General features: G+C 37.3%; 7 non-coding genes across 7 annotated transcripts; all 7 read left to right on the plus strand.

Annotated features, from left to right (window-relative positions):
- The first annotated feature begins 4,129 nt into the window (after window positions 1-4,129).
- Window positions 4,130-4,201, plus strand: TRNAY-GUA (transfer RNA tyrosine (anticodon GUA)). The gene has a single exon. It is a non-coding gene; the product is annotated as a tRNA-Tyr (tRNA).
- Window positions 4,202-7,378: 3,177 nt separating this feature from the next.
- Window positions 7,379-7,450, plus strand: TRNAC-GCA (transfer RNA cysteine (anticodon GCA)). Its single transcript has one exon. It is a non-coding gene; the product is annotated as a tRNA-Cys (tRNA).
- A 1,013-nt stretch (window positions 7,451-8,463) lies between these two features.
- TRNAC-GCA (transfer RNA cysteine (anticodon GCA)) lies at window positions 8,464-8,535 on the plus strand. The gene has a single exon. It is a non-coding gene; the product is annotated as a tRNA-Cys (tRNA).
- A 1,009-nt stretch (window positions 8,536-9,544) lies between these two features.
- Window positions 9,545-9,616, plus strand: TRNAY-GUA (transfer RNA tyrosine (anticodon GUA)). The gene has a single exon. It is a non-coding gene; the product is annotated as a tRNA-Tyr (tRNA).
- Window positions 9,617-10,629: 1,013 nt separating this feature from the next.
- Window positions 10,630-10,701, plus strand: TRNAC-GCA (transfer RNA cysteine (anticodon GCA)). The gene has a single exon. It is a non-coding gene; the product is annotated as a tRNA-Cys (tRNA).
- A 1,009-nt stretch (window positions 10,702-11,710) lies between these two features.
- TRNAY-GUA (transfer RNA tyrosine (anticodon GUA)) lies at window positions 11,711-11,782 on the plus strand. The gene has a single exon. It is a non-coding gene; the product is annotated as a tRNA-Tyr (tRNA).
- A 1,013-nt stretch (window positions 11,783-12,795) lies between these two features.
- On the plus strand, window positions 12,796-12,867 carry TRNAC-GCA (transfer RNA cysteine (anticodon GCA)). Its single transcript has one exon. It is a non-coding gene; the product is annotated as a tRNA-Cys (tRNA).
- Window positions 12,868-13,575: the final 708 nt, after the last annotated feature.

The following is a 13,575-nucleotide window of genomic DNA, read 5'->3' on the forward strand; positions in this document are numbered from 1 at the left end:
GTGAGTAAATCCAGTTTTTAACACTCTGCTTGTTATTCCCTTTGGGAAATTTCTGAAACATCATTGATCAATTTTGGAATTCGGCTCTTCCTTTCACAGCACTAAACAAAGGGAATGGACTATGAAACCAATTGACAACTTTGTTATAATGTTTGGTGCTTTCTTGTATTGCACTGAAGAAATGGCGTATAAAACTTGGCAGCGAAGCAGTCAATCTATTTCTCATTTCACCTGTGTCTTCAGTCTTACATATATTCCACCTCTTCTCTGTGCATGCAAAGTATGTGTTTGTTTGAAGCACTTCATTTTTGTGCAACGTAGGAACTATTTAATTTCTCCTTAAAAGCTCTGCCTACGTGCAAGATGTACGAACTATCATTGCAGTTGCAAGAAGGCTGGTCTGAAGAATCAGGCCATTTGCAAACGCAAAATGGCTTTTTCTGATGTACTAAATGGAAGGTATTCGAAAGGGGTGTTTGGGTGGACCTTCCAAATACCGAATTGTAGTGGTACATAGAAATGTTTTTCCACCATAATTTGGCCCAAAACAATCATACTTCATCACCATATCAGTGATTGTGGTAACCAATCCTCAAACGATAAGGTGTCCCGTAAAAACCTCTTCCCCTTTAAGAATGTTTCAAAACAATAATTGTATGTAGAGGCATTGGTCCTATGTACCACTGCCTATTCAAATAAAATAACAATGAAACAAACAAATCTGTTTTTTAAATGATCCAGTTTTCCTTTAATAAATAATATTAAGGACTACTTCTTCTGTTCCACAGTTTCAAGGTTGTACTTTCTGGCACAACTTAGTATGATCCTCACACTCTTTCATGATGTACTGATATTTTGTCATTCTGAATTTACTGAAAAGCTGGGGATGTAGCCAGTGGTAGAGCATTTGACTGCAGATCAAGAGGTCCCTGGTTCAAATCCGGTTGTCCCCTCACCCTATTTTGATTCTGTTGTTTGTAATTAGGACTTTTCATCAATTCCATTTGGATCATCTTTGACAGAGTCAGTGTTCCCTTGGATATTGCACTTTAATAGCATTTCGGTGTTTCCTGCTCAAAACCTGTGAGTAAATGCAGTTTTTAACATTCGGCTTGTTATTCCCTTTGGGAAATTTCTGAAACATCATTGATCAATTTTGGAATTCGGCTCTTCCTTTCACAGCACTAAACAAAGGGAATGGACTATGAAACCAATTGACAACTTTGTTATACTGTTTGGTGCTTTCTTGTATTGCACTGAAGAAATGGCGTATAAAACTTGGCTGCGAAGCAGTCAACTATTTCTCATTTCACCTGTGTCTTCAGTCTTACATATATTCCACCTCTTCTCTGTGCATGCAAAGTATGTGTTTGTTTGAAGCACTTCATTTTTGTGCAACGTAGGAACTATTTAATTTCTCCTTAAAAGCTCTCCCTACGTTCAAGATGTCCGAACTATCATTGCAGTTGCAAGAAGGCTGGTCTGAAGAATCAGGCCATTTGCAAATGCAAAGTGGCTTTTTATGATGTATTAAATGGAAGGTATTCGAAATGGGTGTTTGGGTGTACCTTCCAAATACCGAATTGTAGTGGTACGTAGAAATGTTTTTCCACCATAATTTTGCCCAATACAATCATACTTCATCACCATCTCCGTGATTGTGGTAACCAATCCTCAAATGATAAGGTGTCCCATAAAAACCTCTTCCCCTTTAAGAATGTTTCAAAACAATCATTGTATGTAGAGGCATTGGTCCTATGTACCACTGCCTATTCAAATAAAATAACAATGAAACAAATAAATCTGTTTTTTAAATGATCCAGTGTTCTTTTAATAAATAATATTAAGGACTACTTCTCCTGTTCCACAGTTTCAAGGTTGTACTTTCTGGCACAACTTAGTAAGATCCTCACACTCTTTCATGATGTACTGATATTTTGTCATTCTGATTTTACTGCAAAGCTGGGGATATAGCTCAGTGGTAGAGCATTTGACTGCAGATCAAGAGGTCCCTGGTTCAAATCCGTGTGTCCCTCACCCTATTTTGATTCTGTTGTTTGTAATTGGGACTTTTCATCAATTCGATTTGGATCATCTTTGACAGAGTCAGTGTTCCCTTGGATATTGCACTTTAATAGCATTTCAGTGTTTCCTGCTCAAAACCTGTGAGTAAATGCAGTTTTTAACAATCAGCTTGTTATTCCCTTTGGGAAATTTCTGAAACATCATTGATCAATTTTGGAATTCGGCTCTTCCTTTCACAGCACTAAACAATGGGAATGGACTATGAAACCAATTGACAACTTTGTTATACTATTTGGTGCTTTCTTGTATTGCACTGAAGAAATGGCGTATAAAACTTGGCAGCGAAGCAGTCAACTATTTCTCATTTCACCTGTGTCTTCAGTCTTACATATATTCCACCTCTTCTCTGTGCATGCAAAGTATGTGTTTGTTTGAAGCACTTCATTTTTGTGCAACGTAGGAACTATTTAATTTCTCCTTAAAAGCTCTACCTACGTGCAAGATGTACGAACTATCATTGCAGTAGCAAGAAGGCTGGTCTGAAGAATCAGGCCATTTGCAAACGCAAAATGGCTTTTTCTGATGTATTAAATGGAAGGTATTCGAAAGGGGTGTTTGGGTGTACCTTCCAAATACCGAATTGTAGTGGTACGTAGAAATGTTTTTCCACCATAATTTGGCCCAAAACAATCATACTTCATCACCATCTCAGTGATTGTGGTAACCAATCCTCAAATGATAAGGTGTCCCGTAAAAACATCTTCCCCTTTAAGAATGTTTCAAAACAATCATTGTATGTTGAGGCATTGGTCCTATGTACCACTGCCTATTCAAATAAAATAACAATGAAACAAATAAATCTGTTTTTTAAATGATCCAGTTTTCCTTTAATAAATGATATTAAGGACTACTTCTCCTGTTCCACAGTTTTAAGGTTGTACTTTCTGGCACAACTTAGTATGATCCTCACACTCTTTCATGATGTACTGATATTTTGTCATTCAGATCTTACTGAAAAGCTGGGGATATAGCTCAGTGGTAGCGCATTTGACTGCAGATGAAGAGGTCTCTGGTTCAAATCCGGGTGTCCCCTCACCCTATTTTGATTCTGTTGTTTGTAATTGGGACTTTTCATCAATTCCATTTGGATCATCTTTGACAGAGTCAGTGTTCCCTTGGATATTGCACTTTAATAGCATTTCAGTGTTTCCTGCTCAAAACCTGTGAGTAAATGCAGTTTTTAACACTCAGCTTGTTATTCCCTTTGGGAAATTTCTAAAACATCATTGATCAATTTTGGAATTCGGCTCTTCCTTTCACAGCACTAAACAAAGGGAATGGACTACGAAACCAATTGACAACTTTGTTATACTGTTTTGTGCTTTCTTGTATTGGACTGAAGAAATTACGTATACAACTTGGCAGCGAAGCAGTCAATCTATTTCTCATTTCACCTGTGTCTTCAGTCGTACATATATTCCACCTCTTCTCTGTGCATGCAAAGTATGTGTTTGTTTGAAGCACTTCATTTTTGTGCAACGTAGGAACTATTTAATTTCTCCTTAAAAGCTCTGCCTACGTGCAAGATGTACGAACTATCATTGCAGTAGCAAGAAGGCTGGTCTGAAGAATCAGGCCATTTGCAAACGCAAAATGGCTTTTTCTGATGTATTAAATGGAAGGTATTCGAAAGGGGTGTTTGGGTGTACCTTCCAAATACCGAATTGTAGTGGTACGTAGAAATGTTTTTCCACCATAATTTGGCCCAAAACAATCATACTTCATCACCATCTCAGTGATTGTGGTAACCAATCCTCAAATGATAAGGTGTCCCGTAAAAACATTTTCCCTTTAAGAATGTTTCAAAACAATCATTGTATGTTGAGGCATTGGTCCTATGTACCACTGCCTATTCAAATAAAATAACAATGAAACAACTAAATCTGTTTTTTAAATGATCCAGTTTTCCTTTAATAAATAATATTAAGGACTACTTCTCCTGTTCCACAGTTTCAAGGTTGTACTTTCCGGAACATCTTAGTATCATCCTCTCACTCTTTCATGATGTACTGATATTTTGTCATTCTGATTTTACTGAAAAGCTGGGGATATAGCTGAGTGGTAGAGCATTTGACTGTAGATCAAGAGGTCCCTGGTTCAAATCCGGGTGTCCCCTCACCCTATTTTGATTCTGTTGTTTGTAATTGGGACATTTCATCAATTCCATTTGGATCATCTTTGACAGAGTCAGTGTTCCCTTGGATATTGCACTTTAATAGCATTTCAGTGTTTCCTGCTCAAAACCTGTGAGTAAATCCAGTTTTTAACACTCTGCTTGTTATTCCCTTTGGGAAATTTCTGAAACATCATTGATCAATTTTGGAATTCGGCTCTTCCTTTCACAGCACTAAACAAAGGGAATGGACTATGAAACCAATTGACAACTTTGTTATAATGTTTGGTGCTTTCTTGTATTGCACTGAAGAAATGGCGTATAAAACTTGGCAGCGAAGCAGTCAATCTATTTCTCATTTCACCTGTGTCTTCAGTCTTACATATTCCACCTCTTCTCTGTGCATGCAAAGTATGTGTTTGTTTGAAGCACTTTATTTTTGTGCAACGTAGGAACTATTTAATTTCTCCTTAAAAGCTCTGCCTACGTGCAAGATGTACGAACTATCATTGCAGTTGCAAGAAGGCTGGTCTGAAGAATCAGGCCATTTGCAAACGCAAAATGGCTTTTTCTGATGTACTAAATGGAAGGTATTCGAAAGGGGTGTTTGGGTGGACCTTCCAAATACCGAATTGTAGTGGTACATAGAAATGTTTTTCCACCATAATTTGGCCCAAAACAATCATACTTCATCACCATATCAGTGATTGTGGTAACCAATCCCAAAACGATAAGGTGTCCCGTAAAAACCTCTTCCCCTTTAAGAATGTTTCAAAACAATAATTGTATGTAGAGGCATTGGTCCTATGTACCACTGCCTATTCAAATAAAATAACAATGAAACAAACAAATCTGTTTTTTAAATGATCCAGTTTTCCTTTAATAAATAATATTAAGGACTACTTCTTCTGTTCCACAGTTTCAAGGTTGTACTTTCTGGCACAACTTAGTATGATCCTCACACTCTTTCATGATGTACTGATATTTTGTCATTCTGAATTTACTGAAAAGCTGGGGATGTAGCCAGTGGTAGAGCATTTGACTGCAGATCAAGAGGTCCCTGGTTCAAATCCGGTTGTCCCCTCACCCTATTTTGATTCTGTTGTTTGTAATTAGGACTTTTCATCAATTCCATTTGGATCATCTTTGACAGAGTCAGTGTTCCCTTGGATATTGCACTTTAATAGCATTTCGGTGTTTCCTGCTCAAAACCTGTGAGTAAATGCAGTTTTTAACATTCGGCTTGTTATTCCCTTTGGGAAATTTCTGAAACATCATTGATCAATTTTGGAATTCGGCTCTTCCTTTCACAGCACTAAACAAAGGGAATGGACTATGAAACCAATTGACAACTTTGTTATACTGTTTGGTGCTTTCTTGTATTGCACTGAAGAAATGGCGTATAAAACTTGGCTGCGAAGCAGTCAACTATTTCTCATTTCACCTGTGTCTTCAGTCTTACATATATTCCACCTCTTCTCTGTGCATGCAAAGTATGTGTTTGTTTGAAGCACTTCATTTTTGTGCAACGTAGGAACTATTTAATTTCTCCTTAAAAGCTCTCCCTACGTTCAAGATGTCCGAACTATCATTGCAGTTGCAAGAAGGCTGGTCTGAAGAATCAGGCCATTTGCAAACGCAAAGTGGCTTTTTATGATGTATTAAATGGAAGGTATTCGAAATGGGTGTTTGGGTGTACCTTCCAAATACCGAATTGTAGTGGTACGTAGAAATTTTTTTCCACCATAATTTTGCCCAAAACAATCATACTTCATCACCATCTCCGTGATTGTGGTAACCAATCCTCAAATGATAAGGTGTCCCATAAAAACCTCTTCCCCTTTAAGAATGTTTCAAAACAATCATTGTATGTAGAGGCATTGGTCCTATGTACCACTGCCTATTCGAATAAAATAACAATGAAACAAATAAATCTGTTTTTTTTAAATGATCCAGTGTTCTTTTAATAAATAATATTAAGGACTACTTCTCCTGTTCCACAGTTTCAAGGTTGTACTTTCTGGCACAACTTAGTAAGATCCTCACACTCTTTCATGATGTACTGATATTTTGTCATTCTGATTTTACTGCAAAGCTGGGGATATAGCTCAGTGGTAGAGCATTTGACTGCAGATCAAGAGGTCCCTGGTTCAAATCCGTGTGTCCCTCACCCTATTTTGATTCTGTTGCTTGTAATTGGGACTTTTCATCAATTCGATTTGGATCATCTTTGACAGAGTCAGTGTTCACTTGGATATTGCACTTTAATAGCATTTCAGTGTTTCCTGCTCAAAACCTGTGAGTAAATGCAGTTTTTAACAATCAGCTTGTTATTCCCTTTGGGAAATTTCTGAAACATCATTGATCAATTTTGGATTCGGCTCTTCCTTTCACAGCACTAAACAAAGGGAATGGACTATGAAACCAATTGACAACTTTGTTATACTGTTTGGTGCTTTCTTGTATTGCACTGAAGAAATGGCGTATAAAACTTGGCAGCGAAGCAGTCAATCTATTTCTCATTTCACCTGTGTCTTCAGTCTTACATATATTCCACCTCTTCTCTGTGCATGCAAAGTATGTGTTTGTTTGAAGCACTTCATTTTTGTGCAACGTAGGAACTATTTAATTTCTCCTTAAAAGCTCTGCCTACGTGCAAGATTTACGAACTATCATTGCAGTTGCAAGAAGGCTGGTCTGAAGAATCAGGCCATTTGCAAACGCAAAATGGCTTTTTCTGATGTATAAAATGGAAGGTATTCGAAAGGGGTGTTTGGGTGTACCTTCCAAATACCGAATTGTAGTGGTAAGTAGAAATGTTTTTCCACCATAATTTGGCCCAAAACAATCATACTTCATCACCATCTCCGTGATTGTGGTAACCAATCCTCAAAATGATAAGGTGTCCCGTAAAATCCTCTTCCCCTTTAAGAATGTTTCAAAACAATAATTGTATGTAGAGGCATTGGTCCTATGTACCACTGCCTATTCAAATAAAATAACAATGAAACAAACAAATCTGTTTTTTAAATGATCCAGTTTTCCTTTAATAAATAATATTAAGGACTACTTCTTCTGTTCCACAGTTTCAAGGTTGTACTTTCTGGCACAACTTAGTATGATCCTCACACTCTTTCATGATGTACTGATATTTTGTCATTCTGAATTTGCTGCAAAGCTGGGGATATAGCTCAGTGGTAGAGCTTTTGACTGCAGATCAAGAGGTCCCTGGTTCAAATCCAGGTGTCCCCTCACCCTATTTTGATTCTGTTGTTTGTAATTTGGACTTTTCATCAATTCCATTTGGATCATCTTTGACAGAGTCAGTGTTCCCTTGGATGTTGCACTTTAATAGCATTTCAGTGTTTCCTGCTCAAAGCCTGTGAGTAAATGCAGTTTTTAACACTCGGCTTGGTATTCCCTTTGGGAAATTTCTGAAACATCATTGATCAATTTTGGAATTCGGCTCTTCCTTTCACAGCACTAAACAAAGGGAATGGACTATGAAACCAATTGACAACTTTGTTATACTGTTTGGTGCTTTCTTGTATTGCACTGAAGAAATGGCGTATAAAACTTGGCAGCGAAGCAGTCAATCTATTTCTCATTTCACCTGTGTCTTCAGTCTTACATATATTCCACCTCTTCTCTGTGCATACAAAGTATGTGTTTGTTTGAAGCACTTCATTTTTGTGCAATGTAGGAACTATTTAATTTCTCCTTAAAAGCTCTGCCTACGTGCAAGATGTACAAACTATCATTGCAGTTGCAAGAAGGCTGGTCTGAAGAATTAGGCCATTTGCAAACGCAAAATGGCTTTTTCTGATGTATTAAATGGAAGGTATTCGAAAGGGGTGTTTGGGTGTTCCTTCCAAATACCGAATTGTAGTTGTACGTAGAAATGTTTTTCAACCATAATTTGGCCTAAAACAATCATACTTCATCACCATCTCCGTGATTGTGGTAACCAATCCTCAAATGATAAGGTGTCCCGTAAAAACCTCTTCCCCCTTTAAGAATGTTTCAAAACAATCATTGTATGTAAAGGCATTGGTCCTATGTACCACTGCCTATTCAAATAAAATAACAATGAAACAAATAAATCTGTTTTTTAAATGATCTAGTTTTCCTTTAATAAATAATATTAAGGACTACTTCTCCTGTTCCACAGTTTCAAGGTTGTACTTTCTGGCACAACTTAGTATGATCCTCACACTCTTTCATGATGTACTGATATTTTGTCATTCTGATTTTACTGTAAAGCTGGGGATATAGCTCAGTGGTAGAGCATTTGACTGCAGATCAAGAGTTCCCTGGTTCAAATCCAGGTGTCCCCTCATCCTATTTTGATTCTGTTGTTTGTAATTGGGACTTTCCATCAATTCCATTTGGATCATCTTTGACAGAGTCAGTGTTCCCTTGGATATTGCACTTTAATAGCATTTCAGTGTTTCCTGCTCAAAACCTGTGAGTAAATGCAGTTTTTAACACTCGGCTTGTTATTCCCTTTGTGAAATTTCTGAAATATCATTGATCAATTTTGGAATTCGGCTCTTCCTTTCACAGCACTAAACAAAGGGAATGGACTATGAAACCAATTGACAACTTTGTTATACTGTTTGGTGCTTTCTTGTATTGCACTGAAGAAATGGCGTATAAAACTTGGCAGCGAAGCAGTCAATCTATTTCTCATTTCACCTGTGTCTTCAGTCTTACATATATTCCACCTCTTCTCTGTGCATGCAAAGTATGTGTTTTTTGAAGCACTTCATTTTTGTGCAACATAGGAACTATTTAATTTCTCCTTAAAAGCTCTGCCTATGTGCAAGATGTACGAACTATCATTGCAGTTGCAAGAAGGCTGGTCTGAAGAATCAGGCCATTTGCAAATGCAAAATGGCTTTTTCTGATATATTAAATGGAAGGTATTCGAAAGGGGTGTTTGGGTGTACCTTCCAAATACCGAATTGTAGTGATACGAAGATATGTTTTTCCACCATAATTTGGCCCAAAACAATCATACTTCATCACCATCTCCGTGATTGTGGTAACCAATCCACAAATGATAAGGTGTCCCGTAAAAACCTCTTCCCCTTTAAGAATGTTTCAAAACAATCATTGTATGTAGAGGCATTGGTCCTATATACCACTGCCTATTTAAATAAAATAACAATGAAACAAATATCTGTTTTTTAAATGATCCAGTTTTCCTTTAATAAATAATATTAAGGACTACTTCTCCTGTTCCACAGTTTCAAGGTTGTACTTTCCGGAACATCTTAGTATGATCCTCTCACTCTTTCATGATGTACTGATATTTTGTCATTCTGATTTTACTGAAAAGCTGGGGATATAGCTCAGTGGTAGAGCATTTGACTGTAGATCAAGAGGTCCCTGGTTCAAATCCGGGTGTCCCCTCACCCTATTTTGATTCTGTTGTTTGTAATTGGGACATTTCATCAATTCCATTTGGATCATCTTTGACAGAGTCAGTGTTCCCTTGGATATTGCACTTTAATAGCATTTCAGTGTTTCCTGCTCAAAACCTGTGAGTAAATCCAGTTTTTAACACTCTGCTTGTTATTCCCTTTGGGAAATTTCTGAAACATCATTGATCAATTTTGGAATTCAGCTCTTCCTTTCACAGCACTAAACAAAGGGAATGGACTATGAAACCAATTGACAACTTTGTTATAATGTTTGGTGCTTTCTTGTATTGCACTGAAGAAATGGCGTATAAAACTTGGCAGCGAAGCAGTCAATCTATTTCTCATTTCACCTGTGTCTTCAGTCTTACATATATTCCACCTCTTCTCTGTGCATACAAAGTATGTGTTTGTTTGAAGCACTTCATTTTTGTGCAATGTAGGAACTATTTAATTTCTCCTTAAAAGCTCTGCCTACGTGCAAGATGTACAAACTATCATTGCAGTTGCAAGAAGGCTGGTCTGAAGAATTAGGCCATTTGCAAACGCAAAATGGCTTTTTCTGATGTATTAAATGGAAGGTATTCGAAAGGGGTGTTTGGGTGTTCCTTCCAAATACCGAATTGTAGTTGTACGTAGAAATGTTTTTCAACCATAATTTGGCCTAAAACAATCATACTTCATCACCATCTCCGTGATTGTGGTAACCAATCCTCAAATGATAAGGTGTCCCGTAAAAACCTCTTCCCCCTTTAAGAATGTTTCAAAACAATCATTGTATGTAAAGGCATTGGTCCTATGTACCACTGCCTATTCAAATAAAATAACAATGAAACAAATAAATCTGTTTTTTAAATGATCCAGTTTTCCTTTAATAAATAATATTAAGGACTACTTCTCCTGTTCCACAGTTTCAAGGTTGTACTTTCTGGCACAACTTAGTATGATCCTCACACTCTTTCATGATGTACTGATATTTTGTCATTCTGATTTTACTGTAAACCTGGGGATATAGCTCAGTGGTAGAGCATTTGACTGCAGATCAAGAGTTCCCTGGTTCAAATCCAGGTGTCCCCTCATCCTATTTTGATTCTGTTGTTTGTAATTGGGACTTTCCATCAATTCCATTTGGATCATCTTTGACAGAGTCAGTGTTCCCTTGGATATTGCACTTTAATAGCATTTCAGTGTTTCCTGCTCAAAACCTGTGAGTAAATGCAGTTTTTAACACTCGGCTTGTTATTCCCTTTGTGAAATTTCTGAAATATCATTGATCAATTTTGGAATTCGGCTCTTCCTTTCACAGCACTAAACAAAGGGAATGGACTATGAAACCAATTGACAACTTTGTTATACTGTTTGGTGCTTTCTTGTATTGCACTGAAGAAATGGCGTATAAAACTTGGCAGCGAAGCAGTCAATCTATTTCTCATTTCACCTGTGTCTTCAGTCTTACATATATTCCACCTCTTCTCTGTGCATGCAAAGTATGTGTTTTTTGAAGCACTTCATTTTTGTGCAATATAGGAACTATTTAATTTCTCCTTAAAAGCTCTGCCTATGTGCAAGATGTACGAACTATCATTGCAGTTGCAAGAAGGCTGGTCTGAAGAATCAGGCCATTTGCAAATGCAAAATGGCTTTTTCTGATATATTAAATGGAAGGTATTCGAAAGGGGTGTTTGGGTGTACCTTCCAAATACCGAATTGTAGTGATACGAAGAAATGTTTTTCCACCATAATTTGGCCCAAAACAATCATACTTCATCACCATCTCCGTGATTGTGGTAACCAATCCACAAATGATAAGGTGTCCCGTAAAAACCTCTTCCCCTTTAAGAATGTTTCAAAACAATCATTGTATGTAGAGGCATTGGTCCTATATACCACTGCCTATTTAAATAAAATAACAATGAAACAAATATCTGTTTTTTAAATGATCCAGTTTTCCTTTAATAAATAATATTAAGGACTACTTCTCCTGTTCCACAGTTTCAAGGTTGTACTTTCCGGAACATCTTAGTATGATCCTCTCACTCTTTCATGATGTACTGATATTTTGTCATTCTGATTTTACTGAAAAGCTGGGGATATAGCTCAGTGGTAGAGCATTTGACTGTAGATCAAGAGGTCCCTGGTTCAAATCCGGGTGTCCCCTCACCCTATTTTGATTCTGTTGTTTGTAATTGGGACATTTCATCAATTCCATTTGGATCATCTTTGACAGAGTCAGTGTTCCCTTGGATATTGCACTTTAATAGCATTTCAGTGTTTCCTGCTCAAAACCTGTGAGTAAATCCAGTTTTTAACACTCTGCTTGTTATTCCCTTTGGGAAATTTCTGAAACATCATTGATCAATTTTGGAATTCAGCTCTTCCTTTCACAGCACTAAACAAAGGGAATGGACTATGAAACCAATTGACAACTTTGTTATAATGTTTGGTGCTTTCTTGTATTGCACTGAAGAAATGGCTTATAAAACTTGGCAGCGAAGCAGTCAATCTATTTCTCATTTCACCTGTGTCTTCAGTCTTACATATATTCCACCTCTTCTCTGTGCATGCAAAGTATGTGTTTGTTTGAAGCACTTCATTTTTGTGCAACGTAGGAACTATTTAATTTCTCCTTAAAAGCTCTGCCTACGTGCAAGATGTACGAACTATCATTGCAGTTGCAAGAAGGCTGGTCTGAAGAATCAGGCCATTTGCAAACGCAAAATGGCTTTTTCTGATGTACTAAATGGAAGGTATTCGAAAGGGGTGTTTGGGTGTACCTTCCAAATACCGAATTGTAGTGGTACATAGAAATGTTTTTCCACCATAATTTGGCCCAAAACAATCATACTTCATCACCATCTCAGTGATTGTGGTAACCAATCCTCAAACGATAAGGTGTCCCCGTAAAAACCTCTTCCCCTTTAAGAATGTTTCAAAACAATCATTGTATGTAGAGGCATTGGTCCTATGTACCACTGCCTATTCAAATAAAATAACAATGAAACAAATAAATCTGTTTTTTAAATGATCCAGTTTTCCTTTAATAAATAATATTAAGGACTACTTCTCCTGTTCCACAGTTTCAAGGTTGTACTTTCTGGCACAACTTAGTATGATCCTCACACTCTTTCATGATGTACTGATATTTTGTCATTCTGATTTTACTGAAAAGCTGGGGATATAGCTCAGTGGTAGAGCATTTGACTGCAGATCAAGAGGTACCTGGTTCAAATCCGGGTGTCCCCTCACCCTATTTTGATTCTGTTGTTTGTAATTGGGACTTTTCATCAATTCCATTTGGATCATCTTTGACAGAGTCAGTGTTCCCTTGGATATTGCACTTTAATAGCATTTCAGTGTTTCCTGTTCAAAACCTGTGAGTAAATGCAGTTTTTAACACTCGGCTTGGTATTCCCTTTGGGAAATTTCTGAAACATCATTGATCAATTTTGGAATTCGGCTCTTCCTTTCACAGCACTAAACAAAGGGAATGGACTATGAAACCAATTGACAACTTTGTTATACTGTTTGGTGCTTTCTTGTATTGCACTGAAGAAATGGCGTATAAAACTTGGTAGCGAAGCAGTCAACTATTTCTCATTTCACCTGTGTCTTCAGTCTTACATATATTCCACCTCTTCTCTGTGCATGCAAAGTATGTGTTTGTTTGAAGCACTTCATTTTTGTGCAACGTAGGAACTATTTAATTTCTCCTTAAAAGCTCTACCTACGTGCAAGATGTACGAACTATCATTGCAGTAGCAAGAAGGCTGGTCTGAAGAATCAGGCCATTTGCAAACGCAAAATGTCTTTTTCTGATGTATTAAATGGAAGGTATTCGAAAGGGGTGTTTGGGTGTACCTTCCAAATACCGAATTGTAGTGGTACGTAGAAATGTTTTTCCACCATAATTTGGCCCAAAACAATCATACTTCATCACCATCTCAGTGATTG

Source organism: Lissotriton helveticus, chromosome 1_2, assembly GCF_964261635.1.
Source record: "Lissotriton helveticus chromosome 1_2, aLisHel1.1, whole genome shotgun sequence".
In the NCBI taxonomy this organism is placed as follows: domain Eukaryota; kingdom Metazoa; phylum Chordata; class Amphibia; order Caudata; family Salamandridae; genus Lissotriton; species Lissotriton helveticus.